The sequence below is a fragment of the Lonchura striata genome, chromosome 1 (assembly GCF_050655825.1).
Source record: "Lonchura striata isolate lonStrDom1 chromosome 1, ASM5065582v1, whole genome shotgun sequence".
NCBI lineage: Eukaryota > Metazoa > Chordata > Aves > Passeriformes > Estrildidae > Lonchura > Lonchura striata.
The window spans coordinates 2,056,208-2,073,598 of NC_140703.1; the positions used below are offsets into that span (position 1 = coordinate 2,056,208).

Below are 17,391 nucleotides of genomic sequence, written 5' to 3' on the forward strand. Positions count from 1 at the left end.
AGAAAATATTTGAAAGAATTTGATAGAAAATATTTTAAAAGCCTTATGTAAAAAACTTCCTAGGAAGGAAACTGTACCCCAAGTATTCATTGCTGTGTGTGCATATTGTGAGTGCTATAAATTGTGAAATGTATACCCTTTTAATCTGTCATGAGAGCATTGATTTATCAAAAATTGATCGGCAGCCCATCACAGATTCTGCATCTACTTTGTGCCATGGAATTGTAACACAGTTTTGTTTGAAAGATTCCTGCACAATCCAAGTTTCTTCTTTTCAGTAATACAAATGAGACTGAGGTATGTATAACCTGGTAAAAGAGAAGAAATGCTTTTTCTAAAAGCCCAATATTTCAGTGCAAAGTGTTCATTTGTCCTGGAAGCTGCTGCTGGAGATGTTGTTGCTGTTAGCACTGAATGGATGCTCGATTTCCAGGCTCACAGCAATGAGCTAAAGAATGTTGCACCAGCATGAGTGTGTGAGTCAGACGTGGCACTGGGCTAACAAATTCATGTGCTGGGCTCAGTGTTAATCAGCTTCTGCCCTGTGAATTCCTCACATTTGCTTGTAAAGTGTGTGCTATCCATTTTTTATGTAAAGAGCAGATGTGCACTTCCAACACATGGCGCAATCAGACAAATCCAGAGGACAGCAGAGCACATATTGCCCATCTTTTATTAGATTATTTTATTATTCTGTGTGCTGATAGCACACAGAGCAGCTCTCTCAACTTGCCTGTCTGTTGCTTTGGAATGCCCCATCTCTTTTCTTGCACATTCCAGTTAGAAGTTGGTAACAGTTTCATATTACTTCCATTTGTCAGAAACTTTGTTCTTTTCAGTTTTCATCTATCTGTGTTCTTTGTGATACAAATTCAGTAGCTGTAGATCTCTCCCTGCCTGTCTCTGTTCCCTTGTTTTAACTTTGGAAACAATGCAAGACCTTTTTTTTTTTTTCCCCGTGTGAAAGCCAGAAATAGTTTCATTCTGGTAAGATCTCTTGGAAGGATGGTTTTCCCTCACTTCTGAGTTTTCTTAAGGGACTGAGGGCAGGCTAAGTGTATTGTAAGTCTTGTAAGAGCCCCGTTGCCTGAATTCAGCTTTGCTGTACTTTGGTGGCAGCAGTCAGTACCAAAATGTGTAAGATGTGTTGCCCACATTGCAGGCTGTGTTTATTGTGTGTTAAATCTAATTCTGGATCCTTTAGGCACATATACCTCCTGTTCTGCCTGCAGGCTAAAATGCTATCCAAGCCTCTATTTTTTTTTAAGGTTATCCACATCAGAGGCTGATCAGACTTTTGCCCTTGCTAGCTTGTCCTTGTGGCTTCCTCCTGTGCCCTTCACAGTGAAAAAAGCAGTGTAAATTTGTTCTCATCCTGAGGCAATATTCACCTGGGTATGCCTCGCTTCTCCTGATCCAAGATCTTGGAATAAGAAGTCTTCATTAGGACTTGGAGGTTGGAGAAGGTTTTCACTGCAGAACTCTCTCATTGATCAATCAAAACAAGTGGCCAGAAGTAAAAAAACCCCCTTAGTTAAAGTTGAAAAATAATATTTATTTATACTGAGTTTTGATTATACTACATATCTGTTCTTCACTCCAAATACCCTCCAAAGCAAATGCTGTAACTTCCAATGCTGTCTGATCAGAAAGCTTCTGAATAATGACACTGTAAACGCATGGAAACTCAGTAAAAAGATTGTTTGCAGAGTCTCACATGTGGCATTGCCAAATGCTGGGGCTAAATGAAATAACTGGCAGCTGCGTGCAGAGCTGTATCCTCATCATAAACATATGGCCAGAGCTCCCAGAGGAGAGTAGAACAGAGTTTGTCAGGGTTTGAGATGACCTTGCTGGTGTCCACTTGGGAAAGTGGATCTGGCTGGGTTTCTCTGCCCCTCTTCTACTTTGTTCCTATTTGCCCAGAGGGTTAAGGTGAGGGGACCAGAGAATTGTGTGTCATGGCTTGGTGGGACTGTGGGAGGTCCAGGGGATAGGAGTGCCTGCCAAGCTCCTCCAGAGCCCCTTGTGCCCAGGCTGTGCCTTGTGCCCAGGCTGTGCCCTGCCCTCTGGTCTGTGTGCCCCTAAAGTGGCACACAGCCACTAAAGGGCTGTGACACTGCTGGACAGCCTGGAGAGCAGCCCTGGGTAAGGGCTGGTAACCAAACTCCTGCCCTGGGGCTGCTGCTCATACAGGAGTGGAGCTGAAGAATAACAGCAGAGACTCCAGGCTCCTGTGTGCTCCCCACCCCACAACATATGCATTGTCTTTGAAAAACTGGAGAGGGATTTCTGGGGCCTTGTGTGAAACATGATTTCCCTCCTGTCCATTATATGTGTATCCATTTTCATCTTTCTTTCTGTTTTGTAAACCCCCTTTTGTCATTGGGCATTTCTGCCTGTCTCATCTTATAGGTGTGTGGTGGGAACCAGCTAGCCTTTTGTTTTCTGCAGATGGAAGGAATATGACACCAATGTAGTTTTCTGGTATTTTACCAAAATTAATATATTTCCCTCTCTGTCTCTTCCCCAGCGTTAGAAGAGTGATGGGAGTGATTTGCCTTGGTTCTTTAAATCTGTGGCAGGAGACATCAGGGAGAAGTATATAACTGCATGTTCTGCAATGGCACAAAGCTGAGAGAAAAGCTGCAAGGGTAATGTTCTGTCCTTAATCTAATAATGTTCCTTGCTCGGTATTAGTAGAAAATTACTCTTTCTGCATTCCTTCATGTTGCTCCGTAATAAACAACAGCGTAATACTGAAAATATGAAGTAATTTAGTAAGTTCAGGTTTTGTTGCAGATAATGGATAACTATGCTCAGGAGTGTAGTAAGTCTTGAATGACAGTTTGGTTTGATTACGGAGCCTGAATGCAATGTTCCGTGGCACTGCTTTGCTGTGAGGCCCTGTCAGCTGCAGGAAGTCTGACTGCCTCAGATCTGGTGGAGCAGTCCTCATTCTGTGGCCTCCTGTCTCCTCAAATCTGTGCCCCAGCAGTACTCGGGTGGAACCTCTGGAGAAAATTTATGTGGGATAGTGAGAAGCCCTGGTGGCTCAAACCCATCATCTCCACCCAGTCCAACCTGAAACAGCCTCTGAGACAGTGCTAAGGAAGTGAAGGTTTGGTGCAGTCTCCATTTTCAGGTGTGATGTGCTGCTCAGACTCATGCCAAATATTGAGCCATTAAAATAAATTCTGTGGTTTCATTTTTTTCTTTTTTTTTTTCTTTTTTTTTTTCTTTTTTTTTTCTTATTAAATTAGGGTTTTTTCAGGTATCCTTGCATTGTCTCTTGGCTTCATTGTAATGATCAGTGAAATGGTTTCTAACAGAGTAGAAAGATGGCAAAGTGCTGTTTCTGTTAGAAAGTCGAAGTTATTTAATAATTATTTCTCAGACACTGATAGGCAGATGGAATGTGTTCCTTCTCTCGTGCCAGTTTTTTCCATTCAGCCTCAAAGCCACTGTGCTACTTTGGCAGGGTGGCTTTGAGCAAAGCAAGAAGACATTTGCCAGCTTTCCAATGAAGCACTGACACTGTCCTTTAATCCTGCCCTGAGAGAAGTCATGGTATTTTGCTTTTGCTTAATAGGGGGTGGCCAAATGTTGTGACATTTTGTGATGTGTGGGAGCTGGGAATGAGATTTTGTCCTTAGGCACTAAATTAGTTAAGTGTTACATTTGTTTTGCAGTCAATAAAGTTCAGTCCAGGTTTACTGAACACCCTATGGGTGTGGAAGGGGTTGCTGTTTTCTTTGTGGAGATTGCCAATTTTAACAAAGATTGTGTTGCACATGATTACTTTGTTGGGTCTCTTCACAATTTGCTGGTTTCAATTCTTAGATTTTTTGGTACGAGGTTAGTTTTTTTTTTATTTTTACATTTACACATACTTTAAGGAGGTATAAAGTGAAATGGGTTTTCAATTATGTTTTTTGATCTTTTTTTCCTTGTACCTCTTTGACAGAGATCCTGGGACAGGAGGAACTATTTCTCAATTATAAGATAAATTGCTGGAATGCTCTGTGCTAAAGATTGAAGCTATAAAAAACTACTGTGGTGGGACACCACAAGGACATAGAACTTGCTCTTTGCTAGTGCCAGAGAGAAAGATTTGAGGCTGGAGAGGTCATTTGGATATGCTCTTAACACCACTGTCAACTCATAAGAATGCAGTAAAACCAGCATTGCATGAGGATCACATTTTCCAAAGTGTGCTGTAAATGGTCAAAATAGGGGCTTCTTTGTATCCCAACCAGTGGATATAATTTATTTTGACTTTCAAAAGGCTTTTGTTATACACATTCATAGAAGATGGCTGAGAATTTTTGGGTGAAGTGTGAGAGGAGGGGGGCCCTTTGAGAGAAGGAACAAAGGCTGAGAATAAATAGCTAATTCTCAGTGTGGAGGGAGGTTAATAGTGGGGCAGACCAGCTAAGATCTTGAAAGGAGTACTGGGAGATCAGAGAAGCTGTTTTAGAGAGTCCATCACCTAACTTTAACATCTCACCCACCACTGAAGCTAACTTACACTTCTAAGGAAACTTCTTTTGTCTCCCTAATTAGTTTGAATGTTAAAAAGCAGCTGGAACTTCTGCAGCTAAACTGAGGCCAAGTGGATGAATATTGAGGTTTCAGGGTCCTATGAAGGCAGGATAAATACCATGTGATGAGGGCACTTGTTAGGCAGAGCTCCTGCCATCTCTCCATGCAAGTTTGTAGGATTTGATTCATGTTTTATAATTCTAGAAAAGGCACTTAATGGGGAAAACCAGCTAAACTTTTTGTTTCTCTTTGAAGAAGGTGTTTCTATACTGTTAGGCCCAATAACATCTCTGACAGACACCAGCTGTTATATTGTGTGTTTTCCTGGTTGATTTATTTAGATCACACCCGTGCATTGAACAGCCAGTGAGGGCACCACTAATATGCAGCCTGTGGATACAGAATGCAGATGAGAATTTTGCTCTAAGGAGCTGTAAGTCAACATGAAAAAAGGATGAGCATCACCTTTTTTTATCCACTTCTGTGGATTTCTCTAATGAGGCTCATTTTTGCAGAATGCTGTTTGGATTATGCTTGTCATGTGTTTGAGGAGAGGAGATAAGGACTGGAATGAAGTAAGGAATAGAAGCTGATTTACTTCTGGTCCCTTTAGATTTGAATAATACTTATTAAGTCAAGTATTTGGCCCCAATTCACTTGGCAGGATGAGCTCTCTATACTAAGGCTATGTGCTATATATACACCTCAATGTCCTTACTTACAACGAGCTATTAATGCACTACAGTTGAGTAAATAATACACAATCAGTGATTTATCCTGCAAATAGAATCTTGTTTTTCTCCTTTGGAAAATCCATGAGCAGCAGCACAGTCATCTTAGCACCAAGGTCTGTTTAAGTGCAGCACTTATATTTTGCAAATAAGCACCTTAAATTCTTTTTTTCAGCTGTATCTGCTAGCATGACACAGTGGCATAAACATACTGCAAAGTGGATGCAAAAGAGGTCCATGTGGTCCAAGGAAGTTGATTGTGTATTTTGAGACTTAAATATATATATAGTTATGTATTAAAAATTTGTATGTAGCATTCACTCAGATCTCAACTCATTGCTCTTTTACTCAGGGGAGAGTTGCTGAAGATGTCATGTCTGTGAGCTGTTTGGTAATATGCTGCCTAAATTAAAACATTTGCTTTGGGAATAGCATTTTTTTTTTTTCTTTAATCTAACCTGTGTATTTTTGGTCAGAAAATGTATCCAGAATGCAGCCAATTAGAGATTTCCCTGATGATGTAATGGGCATTGGTTGCCTGAGGAGAAAGTGGGTGGAGGTGTCAGAGCACTGCAGGTCTCCACTCCATTCCCTGCATTTCATCACGGCTTTTAATCAACTCTCCCTGCCTTTTCTCTCAGAACATCAAACTGATTTTAGGAAAAAAAAAAGTGCTAAACCAGGAAAAGAAATCCATTCTTTGTTCTTGAAAAGGTGACAGTGAGCACAGACATGATCCCTGTGCGAGTGCAGGTAGAATTTCTCTAACACGGCCAGATTTGTCTGTAGCTAATAACGTGATGGGGGCAGGTCATGACTAAACTGTGTCCGTGTCTCTTCAAGGGGTTAAATTGTACCCACTGAGGCAAAATGCACAGCTTGCCCAGAGAAGGCAGGATCTGGCCCTGGGTGGTGGAGGAGCTGGTATTACACGTGAGAATGTCAGGCAGAAAGCCGCTGGAGTGTTAAGTGTTAATTTTTTTCCAGCTGGATTTAAGGAGTTAAGTCCTGTGTCTAGGACCTTCATAATGGACTCCTTTGCCTCCTTTGGGTGTTGGGTGTAAATGTGTAATGGGTACAAACAGCACTCACACAGAGGTAAAGACAGCAGGCTTGTATTTATTTGGATCCATCCTTAAGCAATGGATTGAAAGCATCCACAAGCATGGAGAGCAAAATTAGGATATTCAACAACTACTGTCCTTTCAATTAAGCAACAGGCTGAGTTTTAGCTGAATTGTTAAACTTCCTTATGACTCTGGCTTCAAGTCACCTTCTGTTACTTTGCTTTGGGTCTGTTGCATGTAGATGCAGTATCTTATGCTGGAATGGCTGAGGAGTCTGCTAAGACCATCTGACCTGCATCATAGAGAGCTGACACACATCAGAATACTAAATTGTCTTTGGTGCCAGTAATCTACACAACCCAACAGGCTGTGACTGCATTAAATTGCTATGATTTTTGACAGAAGAGACCTTGTTTGCATAAATCCCTTGAATACCGATGGGAGTGTGATTACAGCTTTAACAAAGGGAGAGGTTGAATACAAATTTGGGAGGGCCAGAGTGTTTAGTATCTCTTATTGTTTTCATCAGAATTCTAAATCTTATTCATGCTGGTGACTCTGATCTTTATATCAATGCACAAAAAGAGAAGAACAGAGGAGCAGAAAGACTCTTCTCTTTTGACTGAAACACTGATTTTGTTATCGTGTTACCAATGAGGGTCCATTTGGGATATTATTCAAGCACAGAGATCAGTGCTAGCCTTTTGTAAGAGCCCTTAAATGTTTGGAATATGTTTGCCCTTGAGGGAGATAACCTACTGCAAAAAAGTTAGATTCAAAAAAGAAGATAAAGAAGGTGGGATTTTGCTTTGCACATTAATGCTTGTTGGCAGAGAGGTTCTGCCTTAAGCTTAAAGCTACCTGCTTTCTTTTGTAGCCCTCTATACTTAATAGCTGGGGTCTGTTTTCTTTGTCAAGTTTTGTTCATGGAAAAAAAATGGCAATTAGCTACTGGCTGAGGCAACAAAGCGTATTTGTTTGGGATTAAATGTGGTGATCGGGATGTGTCTTGTTATTTGGTTTCTTTTGAGATCAAAACCACCAGGCATGTGGGCTTTTTAACCAAATGAGTGAAACAGACTGCTTATTATACTTAGGATACCCGTTCAGTTTTATTTTCTACGTCCCTTATGACCTCTTGTTGCTTCAGGGGTGGTGGGGTGCCTTGCAGACAGACCTGGACAAACCTGAGAAGAGGCTACCCACAAGAGCCAGGTGCTACATCTGGGCTGGGGCAATCTCAGACATGAGCACAGACTGGCAGGGGAATTGAGAGCAGCCCTGTGGAGAAGGACTAGGGTGTTTTCACGGATAAAATTCTGGAATGTGAGCCAACACTGTGTGCTCACAGCCTAGAGCCACATCCTGGGCAGTATGGCCAGGAGGTGCAGGAAGGTGATGCTCCCCTCTACTCTGTCATTGTGAGAACCTCAGCTGGAGAGCTGCATCCAGCTCGGGGGTCCTCTGCACAAGGAAGATTGGAGTGACCCCAGAGGAGGGCTGGGTGGGCAGAGGGGTGGAGCACTCTTCTGTGAAGAGAGGCAGAGTTGGGACTGCTCAGTCTGGAGAAGAGGTGGTTCCAAGGAGGTATCACTGTGCCCTTCTGGTACCTAGAGGGGGCTTCATTAAAAAGAAGGAGAGCAACTTTTTATGTGTACATATAGTGAGAAGACAAGGGGAAATGGTTTTAAACTAAAAGAGGAGAAATTTAAGGCTAGATGTTAGAAGTTCTTTAATCTGCTGGTCATGAGGCACTGGCAGAAGCTGCCCAAAGAACTGTTCCATGTACCATGTAGGTACAGGATTTAGATGCCCTTTTCTAGTTCTGATCATTGTTTGCTTAAAGTGGTTTAAGAACTGTCCTGACTACCTGGAATGTTCCATATGCAAAACTACTCTCCATATAGGCAGTGTAATGGTATACTTAATATTGAGTACATAAACCTATGGGCATAGATTTTGCCTACGGACTTCCACAAATGGACTGGGTCTATTTCTGTCTTTTTTCCCTGCTTATCTTCCTTCTCCACCTTTCCAAGCTAGAAAAGCTGCCAACAAAGGACATTTCTTTTTGAAGGAATAAGGTCTGAGTAATTAAAATAACCTTTTTAAGGATTGCCATGGGTCATTAAATAGCACTGTAGAGAAAAGAGACATATAAATAGCATTATTGGTTTTGTGCTTTTATCAATCAATACATACTGCCTCAGAAGTGAGCACTTTACTTTAGGCCATCAGTTTTGACAGTCCCAAAGAAACAGTTGTTAAACCAATGCTCCTAATCAATAAAGCAGGGTTTCTAGGTATGCATCTTTATTTTAGTTACCTTTATTTGTGCCAAGTGTATGGACTGCCATAGGTAGCAGCTCATATACTGCAAAGGAGATACGAATACTATTGATCTTATCCAGTTCCTCCAGTGAATGTACTGCTCTGTGCTTCCTTATTTTCTCCAGCACTGTCAGTCCCATAAATGCTACCAGGGGACCATAAGCACAGGAACAAGAATACTGGCAGTGCCAATTGCCCCTCTAACAGCAGGGTGCAGTTGTGCTATGTTGTCCAGTGTTTTTTTTGTCACAATACTGACCAAGATGGGTACTTCAGCAGTGCTCCTGTGGGCTCCAGCTGATGCAGAGGTGCCTAAATGAGCACGGGCAGTGTAAAGGACTGGAGTGTGGGTGTGGGTGATCCATGTGTGTAGCAGTGACAAAAGCCATAGGAGTTGAGGGAGCTGGGGAGAAAAACCCTGCATTTACCTGCCTTGCCAGCTCCTTAGTGTCAAAATCCTGCTGTCCTTAGGTGCTCTTGCAGCTGTGGGAGAAGCTGGAGTGCAGCACTGAGCTGTGACCCCTCTTTGTGCTTGCACAGGTTACATGAGAGCAGTTTGGCACAACAGCAGTTCCCCTCACTGGTCACAGGAAAATGACAGGTTGCTGTCCAAATATTTCACTGTATTAGCCCAAGACTACTTTAAGGGTTATTCTGTGTGATAATTCAAATCAGAGTGATCTTTGAAACTATTCTTTTTCTTATTTTTTGCTTTCCAAATAGAATGATGTTTTTAAGTAAGGAAGTGTTGGTGTCCTCTGTTATATTTAAAAAAATAAGTTAAAAAGATTAGAAATATTGAAGTACTCAATGTCTTGCTGCTCAGTTAGTGCTGTGTTTTCTCAGATTACTTCAGAGTTAAGATGATGCTGTTTCTAAATTACTTTTAGTAAAACTGGAGTTTTAGACCCATTTAAGCTGAATATCAGCTCTTTGCAAGTTCCTAGTTTTGACTTTCTTGCTATACAGTGGCATGGCTAAAAGGGAAATATCTGGGGTTCATTCTGATTCCCAGTAGAACACCTTATTCCCCTGTCACCTATTTAATATCTTGGCTCTTATCTGGGGCTCTCTAAGCAATTAATCAGGAACCACTTTAAAGGAAGTCAGTGAAAACTTGTCACACTCCTTTATCATATGTTGGCTTCAGTAGCATTCATTTGTGAAGGGAGTTCTCATCTTCACATTTTATTTGCTTTCATGGGAATTAGAGCCATGAATATTGTGTGAAGCCCAGATCCTCACACAAAGAAATGAAGGCCCCATGGCCAGCATTCATTCCTCTCTCAGCTTCTTCCATCTTCGTAGTCTGCAACATAACACCTTCCACACACTCGGTTAATACTCAGATTTTGAAAGCTGAATCTTGCAGGTTTTCAGCTCTGTACTCAACAAAAACAAAACAAACAAACAATATATATATATTAAAAAACAATCAAGCCTAATGAAGCATCTTGATATTCTAAAGCACTGCTTCCCATAACCAAAAGTAGCCAAATGATGGGTGCCAATATTTACCTTGCTAGGGAGACAGGTGTTGTCTGCAGGCAGAATGTAATTAGTGATTAAAGAATTTTTCTTGTGTGCAGAGTCTGGGACTGCCTGAATATATAGAGGTTAATCATGGGAGATATTGAAATAAATAAACAAAAAAAATGTACAGTCATCACCACTGTTTCAGAAAATGAATGGGACAAATTATGTGCTAGATTTTTTCAAATTCTAGGTTGTTGATTATTACATTTAATGGCATACTTGTTTCACCCTGTTACTGCATTTTATGGAGCAGTACTTTTAACAGGGAATAAATGTAGAGCAAACATTCTGTAACTTGAATTTGTCTAGTTTTGATTTGAAATGTTGCTTGTATAAGCCCCCGTTGATAGGCATGAAAGCAGATATTTATTTTCCATTTGTTTGATGAAATCAATGAGGAATGTGCTTCAGGCCAAAACTTGACCATCATGTCCAAGCCGAGTGTGAAGCATGAATATGGCTTGAAAATCAGCAGTGAGAGAAAACACGGCTGGGGTCCCTGCTGCATTAGTGTTTCTCACTTATTTGCTTTTTGTTTTCCATGTGAGAGCTTGCAGAGGGGCCCATCTTGCCAGCTTCTTGACAGGGCTTTTGCCTGGTCCCTCTGTGGAATGAAGATTTGCATCTGGCCCAATTCCCTTTGGCTAATGGGGAAAAAAGAGATGCTGTCTGTGGCTCAGCCCTGATAACTCAGGCTCTGAGTGCCTGTGTGAACTCAGTACTTGCCTGCCCAGTTCTGGATCTCTGGGACTAGAATCCTCCCCCAGAAGCAATCATCTGCTTTGGCTTGTACTCAGCCTGCACTGGATTGCACCAGGCCAGCAGGGAGAGTGGGAGAGCTGTGAAAACCTACCGGCACAGGAGAGAATATTTCCTTTTTCCTTGTGGCAGGAAATATTGTTCTCCCTTTGCAAGCATCTTGAAGAGCCTTGAGAAAGACCTTGCAAATGTTGGCTTTGTCTTCTGTGATGAGCAGGAAAAAGGAGGGGAAGGAAGCTGTCCTTTGCTCTGGCTGTTGGAGGGGAAGCAGTTTATAAATAACGAAGCACTGGGCACTTACGTGAGGTGTGGCATAAACACCTTTCTCTGCCCATCTTGCAGGTGAACAGCATTGTGGATTTTTGTTCTACTCTTAAAGAAAAATGGGGAAAAAGTCCTGTAGAGATGCCAAGACTATAGTACAGCCTTCACACCTTGTGGCAAAGAGTTATGGCTGTAGATACTTCAGGTTTCACAAAGGCTGTGTCATTTCTTGCTGACATGTGGCACGGCTATCATTTCTCTGCTTGGGCAGGGCTGTCTCATCAATCAGTGCTTGTGCTGCTTGCCCAGGCTGGGAAAAACATATTGTAATAATGACAATAATAATAGCAATCAAAATAAAAGGGCTGCTAGAGGAGCATGATGGGCCCTCCTGTTGAGACTGCGTTGTAAACATATTGACAAATAGAAATGTGCTTCAGTCCATTTAATGCTCTGTTTCCTTGAATACATTTTGATGATATAGGACTGCCATGTCTTGTGTGGAGTGGAGAGTTGCTTCATGTTTTGTTCCATTTATGTGTGCTGTAATTATGAAGTGGAAATGGAATTTCGAGTTGTCTCTCACCTGGGGTATGAATCTTCTGCTCAGTGCAGCTGAATGCATGCATGCTTGTTTTCCCAGCACCAGCAAATAACTACATTAAAAGAGTGTTAAGGCTGTGAAATAAGTGTGCAGAGTAAGAGCTGAGGAGTGAATCTCCAGCCCGGTGGTGTGGGCTTTAAAGGAAAATCAGGCTCCTGAACCACACCCATCTGCTACTCAGCAGAAGTTTAATACTTGGGGTATGTTTCTGTACTTATTTCATTACTTGAATTACCATTACATTCCCTGGTTTTAAAAGTCCTGTGTCAGCTGATACTGGTGGGCTGGTGTCTCTCTGGATATGATATTCTGTTTTTTCTTATTCTTGGAAATAACAGAAAGCAAAACCTGTATGAAACGACACGGGTGTGTCAGCAGTGGCTGCCGTGTAAGAAACACTTGTAAATTTATTCATGTGAGCTTGTACTAGATATGTATTTGCATTGTATAGTTATATACAGCTAATCAATTTATGTAATTGGCTATTGTCAACCATATATTTGTATGTAAAGAAATACATGCTCTTTACCGACCATGTTTTAGTTTTTTTAATAGATTCTATTGTAAAAGGAACCTGAATATGAAGAACTCGGCATTCAAAATAGCTGCTTGAAAATGTGGTGATTTTTATGCAAGAAATTTAAATTTAAAGTAACCTTTAAAGTACCTTTCTAGTTAATGCAAGTCTTGGAATTCTGTCTGGAGTTGTTGCTGTTCACTGCACGTGGTATTGTGTGTACAACTCCAATGGTATTTGGAAGATCCTGATTTAAGAAAATTGAATTAAGTATCTGCCTTCTCTTGTGAGGCTACTAGTGCAAATTGCTGAATTTCTGTTATATGGTAGCCTTTCAAGTACAGTTTCACAAATGGAAAAATAGTATAGCATTGTAAATTAGGCATGTTTTGACAACTACTTTTGGCTTTATAGAATTAATTTTGAGCCTTGGCAGGGCTTTTCTTTGCATTTTGAATGTTTATTCTTTTCATGTGTTCTGCCTGCTTGAGAGCACAGTTGTTCCTAGAAGTTAATGGAATTTAAACAGGAACAAATGCAGTAAGATTTTTCTAGTTAATTTTCCCAATTCTACTTCTAGATAAAGTGTATCAAAATTCAGGGTATTTGTTAATAATATATTTAAGTTATACTAGCTTCAAATATCTTGGTATTTCATAATGAATATTTTAATCAGGGTTTTTCATCTTGTCTTTTTAGCCTCTAGGAACATGAATTTTGCTTTCCTTTTGTAATTATTTCCTTTTTTTGTGTGTATGTCTGGACTCTTATCTCTTCCATAGAGTTGAAGCACTTAAGAGCTGGTGCCTGAAAAAGATTTGGAATAAGTGAGTGCTGCTAGATCCAGCAGTCAATGTTCTATTGCTGTAAAGACCAACCAGTTTTATGATCACTTTGTCAGCTGCTGAAAATATGATGCTGTGGTTTGCAGAGTAAATTTAAATAAGGCTGTACAATAAATTCTCTTAAATTGCTTCTGAATTAGGCAGAATTCTCAGATTCTAGGGGCAGAAGCAAAAACTGTGGGGAGACATTCCTGCTTAAGACTCTCCCTTTCACAAAGGAAAGCTGTTCCATACAGAAGTTGTACTTATTTCTGAAGTCTGAGCTTTGTTACGCTAACTTTTGCCTGAAATAAATAAAAATATCTCCTTTACATAGCATGTAAATCTTAATTGATGCCAACTGATTTTATTTATTTTGTTTTTTGGGGGGCCAGTGTCATGCTCAGTCCCTTCAAAACAGATTTCCTCTGATCAAAGAGGTTGTGTTCTACCATTTGTAACTTTGGCCACACTCAGCTTCTTTACTGTTTGGAACTTAAAACCAGAGGCATAATTAACCACTAATGAGGTATGACAAAGAGTTATGTGCCTTACCCCACTAATAATGTATGACTAAGCATTGTGAGTTTGTTAGTGTTCATCTAATTACAAATTTGATATTGATCATTGGAGTATTTGATGAATGTTTTACCATTTGGGATAGCAATTGAAGGAGGCTGTTGTTCAGAAAGCTGATTGTGAAAGATGACATGAAAGTAAGGACATTTGTTTCTGTGCTTGTGCCATTTATGTAAGGTGAATAAATTCCTAAAAGGAATGCATAGATCAAGCCTGCTTTTGGCTGTTTATCTAAAACTCTGACAACTGTTTAATTTTTTTCTGCCAGCACTAAGATTACAAAACAAAATAAAAGAGAGCAAACAACTTTTCAAGCAGGAGTTAGAACCTGAAATGCAAACAGCAGGGGAGGTGTTCTGTTGTGCAAAAGCTCAGATTAGAACATTAAAGGGGTTCCTCTGGTCTTCAATGCAGATTTGAAGTTAGAAATCAAATTTATGCTGTTCTGAGACTGAATTGCAGCCTAGAGTGGAAACATACAGATGTTTCTGATTGTGATGGAGATGCTAGTGACTGAATTCATGCTATGCAGCGTGATAGAGAGGACTCAGAACTTTGGTTTTGACATTTAGAAAATACGATGATGGTAATTTTTCTGCCTGCTATTACCTTGATGGTTCTACACTTTGGTACATTGCTGGGTTTGGAACAATACCAGTTTTCACATGAGATATTTTTGTTGGTGGTGTTTTCCCTCTGCTTCATTGGTGTTTGTTTTTCCTGGAGGTGTTTAATGACAACTCCAGCAGAGAGATTTCTCAGCAAGAACACTTGACATGGTACAATGTCCCTGTTTCACTGGTTCCTGTGAGTGCATTTCCAAGGCCCTGGCATAGGTACTTTGCAGCTGAAAAGAAATGGATGATGGAGTATTCATCTGGAGGCTGGTAACTGGGGTAATTAGTCAGTGTAACAAGGAGTCCATGCTATTGATGTGTTTATATCCTTCTGGTGTATATAAGACAAGTAAGAATATTCCTGATTATTCAATAATTTGACTTAAGAAATCAAAATAAATGAAGAGTAGCTGTTTACTAAGATGAACGCTTATGATTGATATAACCAAACACTATTCACAGTCTCAGAGATGCAATTTTATGTATTTTCTTGATGAGAGAAATAAGCATCTTTAATCTGGGAGCAGGCCAGCAGCTGTCCTGGCTCAGTCCATGGGGTGATGGGCCCCTACATCTCCCATGCATGACCAGCCAGCTGTGCAACGTGGCCATGTGAGGCCTGCTGCCTTTCAGGGGGACATGGGGGGCAGCTGCAGGAAGGGCAGCAGGAAACCAGGCTCATTTCCTTAGGTGTTACTGAAAAGGAAGCTCCAGATCTGCAGCTGATGGGTGGCACATCACCCTGTTCCACACGTGACAGCCCAGCCCCACCTCTGTGCTGAGGATGGTGGCATCACTGCCTGGCTCACAGAGAATGGGAGAGAGATCTGTGTGGTCCTGCCTGTGCCTCCCAGAGGGGCCTTGGGTCTGGATCCTTTTTTGTTTTGTCCAGGGCCACTGATGAATGCCATGGCTCAGGTCTGCCTCTTGTCCCAGAGCCTGGGAAGTGGTGCTGAGGTGTGGGAATCCAGGGCTACCCTCTGGCTGTCCTGGAGGATCTGGGACCTTGGCAGGGGTCAGGAACCCATGGACAGAGATCACAGACAGTGTCTCTGGGGGATCTGTACAGAGCCACCAGAGACACTGTCTGTGATCTCTGTCCATGGAAGAGTTTTCAATCTTACAGGATGAATTACCAGCTCTGAGGGTTTGATATAAGTAATAATTAAGTGTGGCACAGGTGCAAAAGTAAAATTTTAGGATTCTAGATGAGGGTTCCAAAGGGGACAAGATGGAGGAAATTGGGTGTGTCTTGTCCTTTTTCTCCTTCTTCATGCCCTCCATGTCTCACTGTGGTGTTGGCATTTTTCTGTTGGTTCAGGCTGGGGACACACTGTCCAACGTAGGTGACAGATATTGGCACGTTCTTGTAAATCCAGCCCAGGGAGTTTCTGGTATTTAATGTTTGTCACATCCCACTGAGGGCAGAGCCCCACACGCTGCCCTGCAGGACAGAGCTGGGCAGGGCAGCAGAACATGTGAGAGATAAACAGAATAAACAACCTGGAAACCAGCACAGACCAATTATGGCTTCTGCTTTGGCAGAAGAGACTTTCTGCAGTCTCAGAATCATCAATACCACAGATTCCAACACTGAGGGCCACCAGGGCTGCTGGTGCCTTGCCCTTTGCTGCTGCCTGGGACTGGGTGACTCAAGTGCCCTAAAATACCATGTGTCTTTGGCAGTGCTTTCCTGAGGAATCAGGTCCTGGAAACCAGTGCTTGATTTCCCTGTTTATCTAAGGTGTTAGCTCTGCAGGGGAAATAATGTTAGTATTTCTAGTAGCTTGTGACAGGAAATATCTCCTTGATATCTTGCTTGCAGAGCATAATGAAACAATGCTGTGATGGCCCAAGACCTTTAGTAGTGTAATAACTGTGGTTTTCTGCACAGTGGGATCTTAAACATGGTACATATGCCATTTCTTTTGACAGACATGCAGCACTTGAAAAAGCTGGGTTTTCAGCTACTGAATGCTTTACAAACCGGTATTGTGCTGGTGGTAAGAAAGATTTTCAGTGAGATGTTAATGAAATTTAATAATGTGGATACCAGCCAGGCCAGCCAGAAAGGTATTTGCAACAATCCAGAAAGGTATTTGCAACAGTTCTACATGTAAAACAACATGAAGCATATGCAATGCTTTCCTTTTCCTTTGTGATGGGAGGAGAGAAGGTGACAGCCATCAAGCAAGAGCTTGGCTGTAGAAGCACTGGGAACTGATTTGTCTTGGGGTCATCATGCTGCAGGACTGCAAGGCTGGATTTGTTCTGCTGTAGGAAAGCATGGAGAAATTATGATCCTGAAAAAGGTTTCGGCTGGTGGAAACTTTTTCTTTTTCCTTTTTCTATGATATTTTTAAAACCAGGGAGGAATTGTAGAAATTTTATTCACATTACCCACATTAATGCAACATGTCACCCTTCAGTGAAGTCTCCTGTATGCATCTCCTGAGTGAAGAGAAGAATGGCCATCTAAATGTTTTGCAGTAAAATAGGAAGCTAAATTGATGGAGGTCAGGGCTACAAACTTTTGTGTATCAGGGAAGTGTGAGTTCTGCAAAGAGCTCAACTTGATTCCCTTTGGGATGTCCTTCAGAGTTTGTGGATTCCTTTGTGTTCTGCCCTCGTGTGGAGGAAGGGAGATGCTTGTGGCAGTGACTAAAGCTAATGTGCCAAATGGAAAGTCTTGGAAAAGGTGAATTTGAGGAAGGTAGGCACAGCCTTGTTTACCTGCCTATACCACATTGCCTTCCTGCTTCTCTCTTTTCAGAGTACTGGATTGTGTTGCTAGCTTGTCTGTACCAGCGCTGCTTGTAGATTACATACTATTTTTCTTTTTGCCCTCTGTGCTTGCTTCCAAATGCTTATCCTTCTGCCCTGATCTACACAAGACAGATAGGCACTTCAGCTTACTGTGCTCCTACTTAGTGTTTAAAAGGCTTTAGTCTGGATCTAAGCTGAGGTAATTTTTCTCCCAGATGCAGGTAATGAAATAATCATGTTAATATAAGACA

General features: G+C 41.4%; 1 protein-coding gene across 6 annotated transcripts in view; it reads left to right on the forward strand.

The window, feature by feature from the left end:
• ZPLD1 (zona pellucida like domain containing 1) overlaps nt 1-17,391 on the forward strand; it is a 99,978-nt gene that overhangs the window by 38,140 nt on the left and 44,447 nt on the right. For 2 of the 6 annotated variants that reach the window (XM_085576116.1, XM_085576212.1), the window contains one exon: nt 2,534-2,654. The exons of the other annotated variants lie outside the window; for them this stretch is intronic. The gene's annotated coding sequence lies outside the window, so the exon portion shown is untranslated. The remainder of the gene's footprint in view (nt 1-2,533; nt 2,655-17,391) is intronic. 6 annotated transcript variants of the gene reach the window in all.